We start from the raw sequence: 19,446 nt of genomic DNA on the forward strand, positions 1-19,446 counted from the left end.
ATACTTTCACGGTAACACCCTGTCTCTGGCTCTATTGCAGATGCCAGAATGGCAAATCCAAACAGGAAACCAGGACCACTATTAGTGACAGATGAACTGAGGACCTGGAACTGAGGACTTTCAAGAAGCTCCTTAAAACATATTAGTATTCTCAATAAAACTGCACTTCAAAATTGAGCTGAACTTAATGGATCTAAAAATACATGTTTGCAACAATTATCTGACAGGTTTTTTAATTTCTCTCAGATGACTATATGAAGTTTATTTGGTTTTATATTCTCCAGTGTTAATCATGAAAAGAGCTCCATCTGATTTCTCAACATACAATGTCCCTATTGTGTAAATTATGGAAAGATCATATGATTCTCATGCCACAAGTGATCTCAAAATAAGTATTTTGAGTGATCCCTGAGTTTCTACTGAATCTTTTTAAGAACACCAGGGGAAGTTCTCTCTCTCTGTCACTGGGCACAATACCAAACGTCAATGTAATCTTTTCCACCATTACAGGTCCAGAGCAAGGTTTACATGAAATTGAACAAAACCATGAAATGAAAAGCCACTTAAGATTACTGAAATTACGTAAGTGAGACAAACTGCTGAAGACAGAGAGAGGAATCAGAGAAGACTTTACTGCAGGCTCTGCTTTTCTTGCAGCCTTCAGTTTTGGTCACAAATGCACATATCCGTGAACTTTCAGTGTGCCACAACAGTGGCATTCTTATTTTCTTAAATTACACGGAAAAAGAATTTAAACATTGTTCCCTTCTATCAATCCAATAGCCATCACTGGATCTCTAACTCAGTAATCTTCAGCATCTTGCTCTCTGATCTCCCAAGATTCCAGATTCAGCTCAAGTTTCAAAGAAGTTGACACTTTTATTCAGGCCATAAGAGATTCTAAAGAATTTTACCATTTAAGCTTAAACCACTTAAGGCTTGCCTTAGTGCTGTTTTCCATGTTTAATTTTCAGCTGGTGGCCAGAAAAATTTCCTCAGTATTTACTGAGGAAGAGACACATTACTGAAACCTAGAAAAAATATGGATTTCACTGATGAGATCTGTTTTTATAAAATTCAAATTATTATGTCTGCAATTCCTAAATTATTTCAGGAAGAGTGCCAACATCATAAAATGCAGGAAACAATAATGAGGAGCCCTCTTGCCTCTGTGGTAGCACCATAAATTATTTCTGATGAATGAGGCAGGCTTCCAAAACTTCCTTTCAGAAATCCAAGCCAATATTCAGACTGAATCAAATCAAGCTTGGCTCAGTGGCAGGCAGCTACAGTCTGGGGGAAAGAGCCTTCAGTTTCCCTTTCCTTTCCCAGGACACTTTTGCTTAACAGCACAAACCCAGAGGATCCAGGCTGTTAGCTCCCAAAGCCATCTGCTTTTTAATCATCTGTGGGAACCATACGAGTACTTAACTAAGTGCTATTCTGCTTTAGTCAGCTTCCTGCTCCCAGATTTCTTCAGCTTTTCCTCCATGAATATATTTGAATCTAAGCAGCTTTCCCATGCCTGTCTTGTCTTTACTTAGCAGTTCAGTAGTCTGAAGGGCAGACAGATGAGTTTTTTCTTTTAAATAAGAGCTGCCCATAGTACATGTTTGGAAGGTGAGAACAAAAAAAGCTTGTGTTGTTCATGTCAAAAAAATGAGAACAAAAAGGGCACGCCCCCATTTTTTTCTATCTTTGCCACAAGAAAGAGGAGCTACGGTCTCTTAGAGGTAGAAATAAACTTTATTACTGTGACCTTTTGTAAGTTCCCTACCTTCAGTTGCTGATCATTCCCTGTTTTTCACATTTACAGTATCAGTAAGCGGCACAAGGGCATGTGGGCTAGAGAAATCCAAAACAGCCATTCCAATTACAGAACACTAATATTTTTAAATTTATGTTTACAGTTCTGAAGAACTTAATAGCTCTCCACTGGCTTTGATAGACAGTAGCTTTCTTCTACATCATGTTGGAAGCAAATCAGCAGGAACAGCATCTAGGCTTTTTGGCTGTACTTCTGCCCTGCAACATCTGCCTGAGCTCACATGATGCTCAAAAGGAGCACCAGTTTCCAATGCAGATCTGCCACATCAATGGGACAGCAAAGGAAGTAGACTTTGCAACATGTACCAGGAACATAAATAAATTATATGACTTACTTAAATCTATATTGTTCCTCTACAGTTGTGACCTTGGTGCAATCGTGAGATAATGACATACAAGTCCTTCCATTCATTTTTTTTCTTATCTTACTATCTGGTGACATTCAAATAAATAATTTTTTTCACTGATACAATTCATCTTACAAAGTTCACGTATTGCTGTTATCCTTTTTTCCCCCCACTGCTGTTAAACTTTCAACATATGTGAAAACAGATTTTATTTGCTCAGCCCTTTGTACCTCTAAAATCCTAACTGAAAAAAAAACCTGAAGACAAAACTAAACCCATGGGTTTGGCTACAAATAAGCATAGACTGACCTACAGTATAAAAATAGATGGATGAAATAAGAAGCTGATATTCAGTGTCTCCGAAGTGAATCAGGACCAGTGACTCACAAGTCAAAAAGATGGTAAATATCTGTCGTTTTTGAAAAGTATAAATTGATTCAGTTCTGAACACCCACTGGCAGTTTCAGTTATATGCCATTCCCTGGCTCTGATCATAGAGTAGAAATGGATCCATTTTAAAGAGCTTAGGGAAAAACATAAAACATATCTTAGAATTATTGGGAAATTCAGATTGAGAAGAAAACTTCAGAACAGTTAGGGATAAATCCATTGTTCAGTGAAAAAGCAACCCCATTTACATCATTAGCAAGGTGTATAAATAATGTCTCTGAATGATATATATTGAGTTACAGCAAGCAGTGGCAAATAACAGCACTTACTCCTCCAGATGTGCACCCACGCACCTGCATTTTCTTCCCTGTATTATCCTCAGAGTTCAGACAGGCCTATGGGATATATCCTAAGATCCAAACAATGTGCGGGCAACTGAATTGTCACATAAAATTTGAATGTTTTAATTTCTCAGCAGTGCCAGGAAAAAAAATGAAAGATTCCTGACCGGAGTAATACAGTGAAAGTACACCAAAGGATGACTGAGGGGACACTAATGGCAGTAGGGAAAAAAGAATAATCTGTCTCAGAAAAGGCATTTTCCATCAGTATCAACACAATCATTTGTAACCCGATGGCTCCTTTACTTTTCCAAAATAATAGTGCACACCCTACTAACAGCCAATGGAAGTGACTCCATGCTGTTATGACTGTGAGGGAAATGCATTCTTTCCATGTTATATAGAGAACTGGACAGAAGCATTTCTTAAAACAGCTGGAAGGTAAAGACATACGCTGTTTTTAAATGTATCCCAGAAACTAGGAATGGCTGTGAACACAGAAACTAAATTCAAGGCTTACTAAAAGCTTTTTCATCACACTATATTTCCTTTGCAAAAGCTAAATGCACATAGGACAGTATTCCAGACTTAGTGTTTTGTTGCCATATCCATCCCTTAGAAAATAAGGAATGGATCCCAGCTCTTGAAAAAGGTGTGTAACTGCTCCTTCTGACAAACTAGCTGTGGTTAGCTAAAATCAGCACTGAAAATAGTCAGGTTTGTGTCAGCAGTTCGGCATGAGATAAAATGTTATCTCTTCCCACAGACTGAATTCAACAGTAATTGCATTTAAATCTCATTCAAATGTATAATATTTGTCCAGGGACATTAAAAAAAAAACAAACAATTAAAATTTCTGGATACACTATAAATCATAAGGAGAGGAAGCAAGGAGAATTCATGTTACCATGAAATAAAATGGAAATGCTATACCAAGAAAATAAATGAGTCTGAAATAATGCAGATGGAAAAGGCATATGTGCTTTTCCTTTTTTTTTTTTTTTCCCCTGGTGATTGGTTGGGAACTTTCTTCATTTCATTCATGTTAATTATTCTTAAATTTCTGCTGCCACTACTGGCCATGAGCAAGGAGCTCCAGACTGTCAACAGCTCAGAACATTTTTCCAGAAAATAATTTCCAAATCTTAAATTAAATCTGGCTGTTACTTGGTTGAATTAAAAAAGAAATTTTCTCATTTATCTTGTACTTATTTCAGCCTCTCTGAGGAGCGAATCATATGTGAGTATTTTGGGGTCTTGCACCTAATTAATAAGGAATTAGTCTCTATGGGGTGAAGAAATAACATGAATTAGGGACAAGAACAGGAGGAAATCCAAAGCCTGTAGAAATTTCTAATTCAGAATAAAAATCTCTCCATCTGTAAAACTATATATCAAAAGCACACGTGATAGAATTTGAAAGTTAGCTCATCATTAGATCTGAACATATACAATGAAGCATAAACTCATTTTTGCATAAGCCATGGAGTATTGGGTCTTACTTTCACAGATTACCAGAACTGAAAGATGTCTGGTTCAATTACTACTCTAAATTTTCTGCAGATGCTTCATAACCCATAAATGTCACTTGTCAAAATGCAATTACATTGCCTCTCTGCCAACACCAACATTTGTCCTCAATCTGCATTCCATTTTCTGTCCTGCTCTAATCCCTTTTTCTTTCACCCCTGTTTCTTTCTCTTAGCCCTTATTAACCCACCAGACTGCAATACCGAGTTCACTGCTCACTAGCACCCCAGCTGCATCAGCTGAAATGCTGTGAATGAGAGTGGCAGAAGAGCTGGCACACAGCTCCTCTCTGGGGCAAGAACTCCTGGCAAGGACTGGAACGCATGAGGACGACAGCAGAACTCCTAACTGCTCCTACTAAATCACCCAAATGAAACTGTCAAAGTCCCCAGATTGCCTGGTATGGGTCCAGAATACCAGTCCAGGTTTTAGAAGCAGAAGAGCCAACACCCATGACACCCAAAGGGAGCTTCTCTTTAGAGGTGTTAGCTCAAACTCTGACACAGTGACTGTAACCAGCATCAAAGAGAGCTCTGAGCTGGCTCTGGTACCTGTACAGGGCAATGAAAAGCCTGAATGCCACTGTCCCCTGAGACTGTCCTCACTGCCTACCTCAACAGCACAGCAAGTTCCTAAAGCCACAGGGTGCTTTGGAAAAAGAAAACGGGCCTAGTGTATGGACTAGCAAACTGGGAGCCATCAACATTCCTCCAACAGTGATGAAGCGCCCCAGAGCGCATTGTGGAGGCAGGGGGAAGGGAAAAATCTTTTTTCTTGACTCTCCACAAGTTTTAGATTGCCCTCACTGCCCTCTCACACCCTTTGGGACAGGCAACACTGACTCAATGACTGGAGGGACAACTCATCTAGAGAACACTTGGCTGCAGGCTGGTAGATGTAATGTGAAAAGAGAAGAAAACTCCCTTTTCTCTAGGACAGGAAAAGATACCAAGAATTTCAGGAGAGAGGCTCATCCAAAATAACTGCTCTGTCTGTATAAACACCTTCGAACCTCTGCAGCATAGGGAAAAAAAAAAAAGATATTTCAAACAATAAGAATCTGCTTAGCTTTCAGTATAGGCAGCCCAGAACATGCTCATCTAAACAACTTTTAAGGATTTTTAGATTTTGTCACAGATACAGTATGTGGGGAAAACCTACACCATCAAGACAGCTTTAGTCTGCAATAAAATCTAAGCATGTGATAAGAATTAGAACATATTCTATAGAATCTTGTCAGTGTTACTCTAATACATATATAATGCAGAGATGCTTCTCAAAGCATTCAAAATCAACATTAAACCACATCACAGCATTAACAAAAGCTTTTATAGTGGACTTATTTTCCCAAGAGTTTATGAAGCAAATGTTTATACAAAAGTTCAAACTCTCAGGTCAATCTCCTAGCAGTCATTTAAAAAAAAAAAATGAAGTTAAGCTACATTTGAGTATATTTAAATGTATTCAAATGCCCAGAAAAAAAGAAGCAGGAAAGCTGGAGAATGCTAATTAGATATTGGAGATGCTGATGCACTGTGAATATGGAAAAATCCATTTACAAGACAGGTGAAGAACCAGAGGACAGCTTCTCTGTGTTTATAATCTGTAAGTAATCTTACTCGTATGTGCCTAAATACTTTTGGATATTTATTTTTCCTCCACAGTAATAGCCAGTTTTATTGAATGGAAACTGGTCGTCTTACAAGAGCTAAAAAAATAGTGCATCTAAAAAAAAACAACAACCACCAACCAAAACCCTCTGTTCTTGTGCTGCAGTTATAACATGTTAGAACTGACTTTACACCTCAAGAAAGCCATAGAGAAATGTTAAGAGTTTATTTTCTTAAAAACCTGTTAATCAAGCACCTGGCTTTCATTGGCACAAAGCCAGCATTTGCTAACAATTTAGAAAATATAAACTACCTTAAGAGATTTGATTCAGCAAAGTACTTGAATGCGAAATCCAAATACCTTGGTACTGCAGCAACCTACACAAACAAATACACATTTCTCCTCACCAATTCCTAGATACGACTAGAAGTAGAAGATACATACCTAAATGTCTAAAATCCCCTTTGAAACACTGAACTCGCTAATATGAACCTTTTTGCAAGAACTGTTACATAAAGTCAAGTGAAAACATTTTGACAGATTCTTTTAGAATGTGATTCAATTTTAGAGTAGCTTATTTTTCAAGTACAGCAAGTGCTGTGATTTAATAGGTTACTACTGCGTGTACTTAACCTTCTTCTCTGTGGTTTCAATGTCTTATGAGAAATTTATAGGAGAATTCTCAAAAAGCTTTGATTTCAGTCTTGTGGATTAAAAATTTATTTGGTAATACAGTATTACTACAATGGCCTTGAAATGCATTTATTTAAAGAATATTTTTTCCCCACACATCCATCCATGTGCCTGGCACACAGGCTCAAACATTAATGTTTTGGAAAGCCCCAGTTGTCCACCCAGCTTGCTGCAGCTGCAGAAGCCTCTCACCTATAACCATAGCTGTACAAGTGGTAATCAACCCAGCATCATCAGGAACTCCCTCTTTCAACAGCTTTGAGAGAAAGCGTGATCAATATAAGACATTAGAAGCAGACCTAATCTTTCTTTCCTCTGATAATTGTTCACATAATAACAGGCTACCTAGCAAGTACTTTATGTTTCTCTCTCCTGGATGTAGCTCAGCAGATGAGCAAAGCTATGGGAGCTCTAAAATGATAGAAGATGGTAACGACTAAAACATAAGTTCTGGTGCCAGAGTTGTTTTTTGGTTTTTGTTTTGTTTTGTTTTGTGTTTTTTAAGAGCTTAAGCTCAGGGCTTATGAAACTTTTTCTGAGTAGATCCCAAACCTCTGGCACATCAATGTGCTGTTATTCAAGGGTGCTGTAAAAACTCAAGGCAGAGTTTAAATCCTAGAAAAACTAAATAAGCCGTACTTTAACACAGCAATTCCCAAATAATATAGACTTATAGAAAGAGGTTTAAAGATAAAACATCACTAGGTTCTCCTTTGTTTACTTTTGCTAACCAGCTCTGACTAGTAGTAAGATCTAAGGCAAATTTTCCAGAAGAGAAGCCACTAGAAATGTTCTGAAGTACACAGAATATCATGCTGTGAAAAGGTAGCAATCCAGAACTGTCTGAGAATTAGGCCTCTAAAGAACATCTCAGAATTTACACAGTTTCTTTCCCAAACAGAATTTGTTTGTGGGCAAACGTGGGAAACAAGTCGCTTCTTAAGATTGTGTCAAAGAATGCCAAGAACATAAACAGAAAACTCCTCTGTCATGATGTTCCTGTTCTGTGAATAAGCAAAGCATGAATATTCTGAGGCTTTCTAATCTGGTATCCTTCTAGGGCTTTCTACTCATTGTAAGGTTTCTAATTTAAAAAAGAAACCAATTATATCTAACCCTTTGCCTACGCTATCATTAATTTGCTTTCTTTAGAAATTAAAGGCACTGAATAACATTTTTTAAAATGATGTTATTCATTTAATTCTCTTGGATCTTTTACCTTTCTTGCACAAATTAGTTGCCTGAATTACTTTTAGTATCATCTCTGCTGAGAGGTGATCCAGTAGGTGAGATATTTTTAATAATGCTTGGGTGTCAACTTTCTTTTGAATCTTCGGCAACACTCACAGTCCTGACTGCAAGGAAAAGGTTGGCACATCTAGATCTGGTATGGTGTTGAAAGAATACTATCAACTTAAAATTTATACTGAGCCACGTCCAGGAAGTATGAGTTTCTTGCTACTTAAACCAGAAGTCAGAAAAAGAACAACCACAGCAGAAAGAGAGGAAGAGTACCAGGGAGGGGAATGCAAGATTAAATGATGACTTGATGGAGATGACCTGAGAACAGAGGATGAGAACAAAAAACCAGAACATGATCCAACAGGATTGGGAAAAAAAGCTAAAGACAATAAAAACAAATGAACAAACCAAATAAAAACAAACAAAAAACAGGGAAATTGAAATGTGGGGATGTGAGACAAAGCCAAAAAAATATTTCCTCACATTGCTTATTGGTTGTAAGGGTATTTTACAACCAAAATGAATGGAGGAAAGATGCACATATGTGTCCCATGCTCCGGAAGCAGATACATGGGCACTGACCTACCTGAGGAAAAAAACTCCATCATCTAGAATAGCAAAGATTTTCCTATATGGTGTCCCAATACCATGTCCTATTTATAAGTACTGTCACCACTGTGTTGAAGAACTAATGGTTTTTCTTTTTTCCTAATTTGTCCCTAAGGGTATTACTGTGAATATGGAGTTGGTTTCTTTCTCTTCAAGATCTTGGAAGAAAACATGTACATTTACAGCATCCAAAGTCCTAAAGTAATTCAGCTGCAATATGAAAAACAGAAATGAAGTATGTATATAATTTAAATGCAGGAATTTTTCCACTGCAATCCATTTTAAGAAGATGCTTTTTTTTCACATAGGTTGGACTTGGACTTGATTTTGGAGGTCTTTTCCAACTCAATGATTCTTAATGATCAGAATGTTATATATTGCCTTGTAACAAAGAAAATTGTGAATACTTTTGAGCTATGGCTGACTTCTTACTCCTCTAAAATCTCATGGCCTCTGAGGCTGATGTTTATCTGAGTAATAAATTGTTTTTAGCCTGCCACTGGTCTCATCCCTTCATTAAGGCGTTGATAATACATCTCTACTTTCCAGTGCATATTAAGAGATACTAAATGAATATCCAACTTAGATCAGTTAACTTCTTTGTTTTCCCTCTGGAATTATTAAGGAAGTGTCAGTGCCTAAAAAAATGTTGCTTAAGAGATTCAAGTAAAGTCCTGATCAAATACGAAGCTTTGTTTATCCTCTTCCTGTGGTCCTTTTCAAAAGAGGATTCTAGAAAAAACCTTTTGGGAAGCACAATAAGGAACATGCAAGCAATAACAGAGCTGATAAATCATTTATGAAAAATGTGAAGGGATAACATTCCCAAATGCCAATCCATTCACATAATAAATACGCTCCATTTTAACACAGACAATTAGATAACTGCCATATGCAATCAAGTAGGAAGATGTGAACTATGATGGCAGAAAGCAAGCAACCATGAAGTCCTTCAGCCAGTTTCCTTAGGAGGGATATTTCTCAGAGGGAAAATGGGAGTCTGCCTACCTAATGAAATGCAACCAGCAGATGAATTCAAGCACCTAGGGGAATAGCCTGAATAGTCACATGAATGGAACTTTTCTTGCCTTTACGTACCTGTTAAATGGTGATTTTCACACAACGTAAATTCTTTGTTGGGTATCTTTTGTCTTGCGTGTTTAAGAACTATTAAGATACACTGAACTTTACACAGTTAGTCATGACATTGTATAATTATTTTCCCTCTGCCTTTCCCCCGCCCAACATTCTGATTTTACATACATTAAAAAACTCTAATAAACCAGAAGTGTACACAAACTTAAAGTGGTTAAAGGGATTTTGTTTGACCTTCAGTACTTAGTGAGTAAAACAAGTTAACCCAGGAAAAGGACACGAATCCAATGACAGTCTAGAACTGAAATTAGTACTTTGCTGGTATATTCAGATTCTGAGGTTTGCCAGTAGAAAGCCTGATCAAGGTCTACTTAAACCAACAAAGGGGTTGCATCCTTTAGAAGCATTTTGGATCTGTTTATTCGCAGTGAAGAAAGACCAAACCCGTTACTCAATTTTAAAAAGAAAACACTGTCTCTAAACAGAACAAAATAGAGCAGTCCTCTACATTTACCAGCGAGAATTGGCTTGACAGAAATACATCAAGGATTTTACTAACAAAGCAATAAAACCAAACAAACTGTGATAGCAAGCTGCAACAAGTAGTAGGGCTAGAAATCCTACTTATCCTAAAAAAAAAAAAAAAAATCCTGTAAGGTGCATATTTCCACTGTACAAGTATAAGGTCTGTAAGCCTGTTTGAATTATTTAAAACTGACTGAGCTTTCTTTCAGAAAGAACCTCACAAGAACTCAACAGAGAATCAGGGACAACATCACACAAATAGACTTGAGCTCCTTCCTGCCTATAATTAATAATTTAGCTGCAGTGTCAAAGAGAAAACTAGACTTAAGTCTTATTCTTCTTCTGGGGATTAAACAAAAGAGTAAGTATAATTAGTTAAATTATACCTATCAGAGCAATTTTCCCATTCCAGCAATAAAGAGAAAGCCTGTAGAAAAAACTCTGGTTTATTTCCTTCCAGGTTAACCAACAACTGGAAAAATTGCAAAAAACATGAATAATTCAAGATTTCACTTTCTTTCTGTAAAAAAAGGCCCTGCCTGTAAATTCAAATTAATCCCCCATTCACTGAAAAGTCAACTCATTTACTTTCAGAATAGCAAATGGAGCATATAATTTCCTTTTAGATGCCTGCATTGTATGTCTGTTCTGCATCCTGTTGAACATGCAGTGAAGAATTCCCTGGCATAAACATCTCAGCCCCTACCCCAAAGGTGTGAACAGCCCTGGCAAGAGCCTTCTCAATCTCTAATTTTACTTTTCTAAGTAAGCATTCTTCCGTAGACAGGACTGTCAAAAGTTAGACAGCACAACATGTTAAACAATAGATGAGGATAATTAGATGACATTCCAATACCACTTTTTGCAACTCCAATGAAAGGAGAGGAATAGAGTGACAAGGTCTCTGATGCTTTTGTTGCCTAATTCTATAAAGTCATTTACTCACTTTCAAACATCTACCAAAAGTAAAATGGAACAGCATTGCAAGGACGAATCATTGCATTAGTTTTGTCCTGCAGCATCGGGATGCACACAGGATCCAAGATAGCAGATTTTAACAGCAGAGAAAGCCAGAGAAACGGGTTCAGTAATACTCTTACTTCCTTTGATTGCACTCACTACACTTCGTTTCTCTACAATATTTGGAGAAAACCTGAGTTTTCACAATCATAATTTTAATCTGGTTTGGAAGTATCTGTACTCCCAGGAACCAAGAGAGTCACTAAACACCTGAGACAGTGTTTCAACAACAGAATTCCTTGAGATAAAGCCTGTTAGCTACGTCAGGTAAACAGCAAGTTTTAACAGCAACCAATAGAACTCTCAAAGGTTTTATTTGTTGCTTAAAACCAAAGAGAAGTAAAACCCTGTTTTGGCCAAGGCTGGGGGCACCTGAAAGGTCAAAGAATACTTTAATAAACAAATATTAAGGGCTTCCATCTTCCTAATGTGCCCCCATGCAAAGTGTTGCAGGAAGGAAAGGATAACAGAGGATTCCAGCATATCTGTATCAAAAAGCAGCTCCTTCAGGCGGGAAAGGCAGGCAGCCCACAACCCACTTCACAGTCAGTATTTTATCTGCATCACAGACGGCTCAGAGGTACTTACATTATAGATAATGAAGAAATGATGACTGCCCAGGAAAGTCTCCCGATGCAAACTGCCTGCAGCAGTCTCCTTGTGAATCCTCTGCTTCTCACTGTCAAAGGCTAATAGGCACCATCATTTGAGCTATACATGAAGTAAGGCAACCAAAACTTATTGGCACATTAACAGAGAGAAAGATTTCTAAATGACCTAAGTTACAAATGGGGAGTGGAGGAGAGATAAAAATCACAAACTCTTTTATGCTGTTTCTATCATTTTTCTTTGTGCATTGCTTAAAAACAAACATCCTGTAGAAACATACATGGATATTCTTTTCCTATCAACACAACAGGCAGACTCCAGAGCATAAAGGGACTGTTGCTCCATTTTACCCCTAGAGAAAAACAAAAAGGCCATCAGCTTCTGAATTTGAGTCACTTAACACCAGGAGCTGCAGTGAGTCAAATGTCCCCTACGTGTCCTATGGGGGACTCACAAAAATGATTCCGGTCGGTAACTTTTCACTTCATGACTCCAGAGGATGAACTGTGCTCAGCTCAGCAAGGGAAAGTACATAGGCATATATGAGGCAAGAGAACGGCACTGCAATTTTCCTTTTGACCTCAACCAAATAAAAAGCATCCTTCCATTAACAAGGCAGCCTGTTGGAATGCCAGTGTCCGTGCCTAAGGCCCTGAGCCTGGAAAAGTGACTGTGCCTGCTAAAATTCCAAACAGATCAGGGTTTCTCCCAGATGCAAGCTGGCACCTTGGATTCCCTTGGAGTGCCAAACGCCTCCTACAAACTGACATCAGGAACCTGGCAGGCTGAGTTTAGCTTTCATTGGTAAAAGGCCATCATTCATACCCACGTCCCTGTGCCCAGCACCGGGCTTCTGCCAGCTAGAATTGCAAACGGATCAGGATTTCTCCCAGATGCAAGCTGCTACAAGTTGGAAGCCTGGCTGCCCTTGCATTGCCACACTGGAGCAGACGCTTACTTCTTCTCCCTACCTCTCCAACTCACCCCATCACCTCTGCTGCTAGCCATGCCTACCTGGATTATTCCTTCAAATCGAGAAGATTGAGGTTTCATCACAGAGTCCGGCAAAGCTCTTGGAGGGCTCACAAGAGAGTCAAATGAGGTCTGTCATCTGGTTTGGTGAGGGGAGCTCAGCATCATGCGAGTTGACCACATCCAACACACCATAAGGGATGCTTACTGTCGCACCAGCAAGTGAGACTTGGGCAATCACAACTGCCTTGTCCACCAGTCACTGCTCCCCTTGCCCACCTAACCTTGACTGCCGACATCCAGCTTTACTTTCTGAAAATAAAGACAAAGAACGGTGATGAAACGTAGTCACCGCAAGAGCAGACTAAAATACTCCACCATACTACAGCCTACCAGCAAACAAGCCACACTACACTCTTTTCACTAATAGTTCTTATCATATCACGAAAACAGATAAAAAATAAAAAACCACCACATAAAATCCCACACAACAAATCACAAAAACTAGTAAAAAAGATAAATCAAACCAACTTACTAAACTCAAAACTGTATAACTGACCCTAAACCTGACTAAAAGAAATAACATGTGCTAACGCAGAAATAATCGCCAATACCCTATAAATTTAACTTAAAACCCAAACTAATTAACATGAAAAATCTAAACTACTAAAAAACAAAAGAATAACACTACCCTAAATAACTACCTGGAAAACCCACCATATCAATACCCATGTTCCCAAAAATAAAACTTATATAAAACACCAGAACAACAAACAAATCAAATTGCAAAAATAATACCACAAATAAACTTACATTAGCAACACCAAAATTTTTTTCCTAACTCAATAAACCCAGAATGCCTCAAACCGTCAAAACAAAAATACCACCTAAAAATACACACAAAACCAAAAGATCAATTTAACCATAAACAATAGCCCCCAAATTATCCATAACTATAAAACATATACGGAAATCAAGCAAGCCAAATAAATAAAGCCCTATAATAAAATAAACAATAATTTAATTATAAATATTAAAAGATCCTAACAAATTAACTACATCACACTACCTCAAACCCACCAAAACAAACGCTACATACCATAATAAAACCCACCATTAAATAATTAAAAGTATACCCTAGACCTCACATTACAGCCCATTACGCCATTGTAAACTTGAGAAAACACAGCCTTTAAAAATATAAAACCCCACCAAAAAAAAACCCAATTCAACAAAACTCAGTTCAAAAACAACCTGATCAACACCTGAACTAAGAAATATAACATTAAATAAATAGACCGTATCCCCTATCATACACCGTCTACAAAGAAAATAGAACTACACAGTAAGTTATTAAAAACCACCTTAAAACCACTAAACAAAAAAAAACTTTCAAAAATTAAAAACTGCATCTGACAAAAGACCCAAACCTCCACCAGCCAAGCTGGCCCTACCCTATCTCAACCCCTACATACAATAAACAGAACCTCAATAACACATATCAGAAGTCTGTCAAAAAAAAGCTACTTAAATTAATTCTCCCTCAAATACAAACAAACCCATCTGTAAAGTTATCTTCACTGAAAAACCAAGTTATGCAGGATAAATAATACCAAAAAAAAAAAAACAAAAACCACTATATACCACCAAAGAATGTAATATTGAAAAAAAACCCCACATATAAATACCACTATTTAATAAAATCCCAGGTGGAGGAGAATTCCCCCCAGTTTTAACACAGACAATAAGAGCAGTTTCTTCCCTCCATTTAAACCTCTTTTTTTCCCTCATAACCCCCATTTTTTTTTTCCCTGGGGGCACCAGGGAGGGTGCTGGCAAGATGAAATTGAAAAGGGAAAGGAGAAAAATTCCCCCTATAAACCTACACTAGCTCACCTACTGCTGCTGCCTGGCACAAAGCTTTGTCCCTCGGCATCTCCTTTAAGCAATGCTCCACATCCAAATGCATCCAGACCCAATGAGATAATCCCACCATCATTCCATGAAACACCCCCAGGAGGCACCATGAGCCCCTCTCCTCCAGCAGCTCCATGCCAAAGTGAACTGAGGGAGAGCCCCTCGCAAGCAGCCCCCGGCAGGAGCCGCCTCCTCATCATCCTCACAGCCCAAACCCGGGGCTGCTCGGAGCCCTCATCATCCTCACCGCTCACACCTGGGGCTGCTCGGAGCCCTCATCATCCTCACTGCTCACACCTGGGGCTGCTCGGAGCCCTCATCATCCTCACAGCCCAAACCCGGGGCTGCTCAGAGCCCTCATCATCCTCACCGCTCCCACCTGGGGCTGCTGCCACTCCGAGTGTGAGGGCAGGGGCAGAAGGGACTTCCCCGGGACAGTTCATTGTTTCCACCTGACACGCTGGGGCACCGGGCTTTCCTTCCTATAGATCATGACCCCCTCTTCTCCTGCAGGTGCCCAAGGCTGAAATTGGGATTCCAGCTCCAAAATTCCATATGCGTGAAGTTCATAATTCCTAAGGAATTTCCCCAGCAATTATGAGCCTTCATTTACAATTTTGGGAGAGGGGCCGGTTGTTTGGCCGACACTTTCCGTCTGTTCACGCCGCAGGTGTGACATGACCCCCTCGGCTTCCCTCCCTCCCACCCCCCGGGCTGGATGAGGGGGTCCCGGGGAGGGAGCTGGGGCAAACCCCGACCGGAGAAGAGGGAACGGGTGAAGGGGCTGGGAGTGCACGGGGGGACCCTCCGAACGGACCCGGCCCCGGGTGGGGCTGCAGCCCCCTGGGCTTTATTCTCCCGTGTCCCGAGTCCCGCGGCTGCGGGACGAAGAGGGAAAAGCGGACGACGGGAAGAGAGGAGAGCTGGCCTCGGCTGATCTCGGCCAGGTTCGGCTCTTCGGCTACACTGGGCTATCATCGGCTGAGCTCGGCAAGATTCGGCTGCAGCGAGGTAGATGCGGCTCTTCACGGCAATAATCGGCTGCATTCGGCTTTTTCCGGCTGCGCTCGGCTTGGTTCAGCTCTGCAGGCGAGCTCGGCCCGGGTCAGTTAAACTCGGCTCCGTTCGGCCGAACTTGTCTAGATTTGGTTAAACTCGGCTAAGCTCAGCTAGATTCAGCTCACAGATTTCCTGATGTCAGCCACTAGTAATTCTATGTGACGCAAACTTGTGTCTAAAGAAATAAAAAATTTAACTCAAGTCTTGGTACAGAGCCGATGGCTCCTTTAGGACAAGAATATTTACATGTAGAAGCAATTCCCTTATTTGCCTCTCATTTTTATTTACCCCTTCCCTGAAAATTCAATACATATCACAAGGAATGTGCGTTTTCCCCTGTACAGTATTTGTACAAAGGACCTGGGCACAGCATGCAGTGGTGAGTCAATTGAATAAATCCTTGTTTACATTTCAAAGGTTCTCGTTCTGGCACTGCATGTTTGCAGATCTGGGCTGGCATGTTCAACTACCCTCACGGCCACATTCGAGAACAGCTTATCAGATTTTGCAAATATACTCAATAAGCAGAAAATCCTTTGGGGTTTAGTTCCATCTCTCACCTGTTCCAAGTGGAGGGAAGATGGGCTTTTGTGGCACATCGTAGCAGCACTGATGGATCAGGGCTTTTTTTTAATTAAAAAAAAAAAAGGTAATAAAAATAAACCAGGTCTGATATAAATGTCTTTCAAAGCCATTAAAGCTTTTTAAACCCAAGAAGACTATCAGGATTCCCCAGGTCAGTCTTCTATACTGGTTTTGGTATCATGAAATCAACCAGATTCTTCAAGAAATAGTAAATAATCTTGACTAAACCTCTGGCTCCTCGTCATTTGCACTTACAGCCCATTGTGGGAATCTCTGCAGCCTTTTTTTCCCATCCTATATTTGAGAGAGGATGGATATTAACGACACACACGTCCACAGTCTTTCTGGTTCTTCAAAAAGTTAAAAATGCCAGCAATAAAAATGATGTAAGTAACATTGTGTCTCAGACTGTTCAAGAAAAGAGAAATTGGAGCCTTAATGTTCCACTGAGAGATACTGAATAAAATCTTTCCCCTAAGTTTGGGCACATTAATAAAATTTTGATTTTTTTTTTTTTGACCAAACAAGTTAGGTCTGTATGAGAACAGCTCAGGAGGCTTTTGTGGCTCACAGTGATGATGGCAGAGCACAGAACGTTAAATGTGGAGTGTTCCCTGAATTAATGCCCTGATGTAGCCAAATTTTTTTGCAAAGAGACATAATAGTTTCTTCTCCTTGTTTCTGAGTTTCCGAGTCATCCTGTAATTCATAACCTGCACTAGTGCAGACCCATCTGATGTGGGTAAGTAACATATCCGGCGCCTGTGCTCCAAGCCACGTGCCCTCGATGTAAAGAGAAGTCAGGAATACAACAACAGCTGTGGAGGAAAGATGAGAGAAAAATCAGAACAGATATTCTTCTCTTTGCACACAGTAATACCAAGCCAAGCTGTTTACCTCCAGGACTGTGTTTTAAAGTGGTTCTCTAACTAGCTTTCCTAGATGGAAAATCTGGAGCGGCTTTGCCCATGCAAAGCCAGTGATCCTACTCACAAGAAGGAACAGACCAGTTTCCTGTTAAATAAAACAGTTTGAAATCTGACCTGTCAGATTCTATCATTGACCAGCAACGGGAATCGGCATCCAGACTCACACGGACCTGTTTTTTGCTGACTATTTTCCCTCTTGGAATTATATACTTTTTATACCTTTTGTTCCAGTTCAGTCCTTGAAAGGGAAGTTTCTTAGAGGGTGTGTGAGTGTTGTAGTGTCAGAAAACCTCACAGAGTGACCATGCTCTGTGCTGCCCACCCCTGCCCCCATCCCACCAAAGACACAGCTTCTGCTTTGGGAAGCCATGAGCCTGGGTGGATATGGGAAAACTAGTTTACTGGATTTTAAAAAAGCGTTCCCTGCTGATGACTCATTAAAACAACTTGTTCAAAATGAGGCAGGATTGATTTGGTACTCACCAACCCATCTGGCCAAGGTCAGAGTTCTCTGCCCACCGAGGACGCAGCAACCAGCAGGAACCTTTATCCTGCTCTCCAGCACAAGCTTTCTCCCTCCCCACGCACGGAATTGCGGTCACTCAGGGAACACTGACTTAGTGCTGTGCTGGCAACAGGAGAGGCACAAGGAATATTCTGAAGTCATTCTGTTCTCAGTGCTGTCCAGACCTGGGAGAAAGTGCCTCCCACACCACTCTTGGAATTGTCTTGCCTGTACCTTCCAGCTTCGGAAGGTTTCTGTGGGAGCTGGGATTCTCGGTGCGCTTCAGAATCCGCAGGTGCCTAAAGCATTCCCTCAGGAACATGCAGCTTCCCTTGTGCCTTTCAGTTCTTTATCCCAAATAGTCTCCCCAGTGCTCTGCAATCTAGAAAGAAAAAAAGCCAAAAGAAGGAAAACCAATTCATTCTGACATTAGGGAGGGTTGCTTATCCCAACACACTTCCAGGCAAAAAACCATTCCTGCCACTCCACCCTCTCAACTCGATGGTAACTATTTAAGCATTGTTTCAAGCATCCTAGGGCACACCAGACTTGGAATTCTCAGCAAGTGCTCAGCTTGGCTACTCCAAGGACTTTCTCACCCAGGGAACCCAGCGCTCCCGGCCTGAAACACCACATTTTCTACAAGGCTGATCAAAAACTTACACACACACACACGATGCGAGGCTGCTGCGAGCCCTCTTCGGGCAGCAGCAGCGGCACCAGCAGCTCCCGGGGGCACGTGAAGAGCACCCCCCACTCTCAGCTGGCTCAGCCCGGGCTCCGTGCAGCACTCAGCCAGAGCTGCGGGCAGCTGAACCTGTCCCTGGGAAGCCCTGCTCGGAAAACCGGGGCGTCCCCCCGCTTTCATCCGCGCCTCTCAGCTTTCTGAGAAAGAGCAGCTGCCTCTTCCTGGCTGCTGCCTGCTGCCCTGAGGAAACGGGGACGGATCAGGCGGCTCCACTGACTGTTCCGCCGCAATGCATTTGTGTTTTCCTCCTTTCCCTCTGGCCGGAGGGAAGCGGGCGTGGTGAGTGGGGACGGGCAGGGGAGGGAGCTGCAGTACCGCTCTTTGTCCACACAGCGGCAGCACTGCCCCCCAACTCACAGCCCGGGGCCGCCGCGCTCGTCGGGGACGGGCACGGGGGGAGCTGCAGTACCGCTCTCTGTCCACACGGGGGCAGCCCTGCCGCACAGCTCGGGCCAAAAATCCCCTTCCAAACATCCTCTAATACACCAACCTGTAAAAGAACTTCATGTTGCAGTAATGGGAAGCAATCGCATTTACTCATTCCTTGCTTATTGTGATAACATAAATATGAAGTAAAAACACATTAAACACAAGAAAGAGCCAGGATTTTACAGGTGTGGATGACAAACGTCTCTTCTAGGGCAGCGATGTGCTTTGGGGGCAGGCAGAGAATGGAGGCAGAAGTTGCCAGAGAGCCCTTTTTATTCCCTGTAGCTCCAGCTATGTTCTTATGGTTTCAGGTGCGTTATTGGTTCATTCCTAGATAAAAATGTTATGGCATTATTGTCAAAACTACTACCCATCTCTGGTCAGAGTTTCCTATCTTTGTGTATACAATAGAGTGGATAGAGAGAGGGTTTCTTTCCAAATGATTTTAAAGAAGAATTCATAT

At 40.8% G+C, this 19,446-nt stretch overlaps 2 long non-coding RNA genes across 3 annotated transcripts in view; both read right to left on the reverse strand.

Moving 5' to 3' along the window:
- Window positions 1–14,845, reverse strand: part of LOC136291658 (uncharacterized) — a 52,957-nt gene extending 38,112 nt beyond the window's left edge. For both annotated transcript variants that reach the window (XR_010721642.1, XR_010721643.1), the window contains exons 1-3: window positions 14,708–14,845; window positions 12,854–13,123; window positions 11,819–11,919 (exon numbers count right to left, since the gene is read on the reverse strand). This is a non-coding gene — a long non-coding RNA (uncharacterized lncRNA). The remainder of the gene's footprint in view (window positions 1–11,818; window positions 11,920–12,853; window positions 13,124–14,707) is intronic.
- Window positions 14,846–16,059: 1,214 nt separating this feature from the next.
- On the reverse strand, window positions 16,060–18,568 carry LOC136291659 (uncharacterized). The gene is made up of 3 exons (XR_010721644.1): window positions 18,470–18,568; window positions 17,785–18,188; window positions 16,060–17,190 (listed from the first exon to the last, which is right to left on the reverse strand). It is a non-coding gene; the product is annotated as an uncharacterized lncRNA (long non-coding RNA).
- Window positions 18,569–19,446: the final 878 nt, after the last annotated feature.

This window comes from Chamaea fasciata, unplaced genomic scaffold (assembly GCF_029207755.1).
Source record: "Chamaea fasciata isolate MVZ Bird 193981 ecotype frontalis unplaced genomic scaffold, bChaFas1.0.hap1 SCAF_7, whole genome shotgun sequence".
In the NCBI taxonomy this organism is placed as follows: Eukaryota; Metazoa; Chordata; class Aves; order Passeriformes; family Sylviidae; genus Chamaea; species Chamaea fasciata.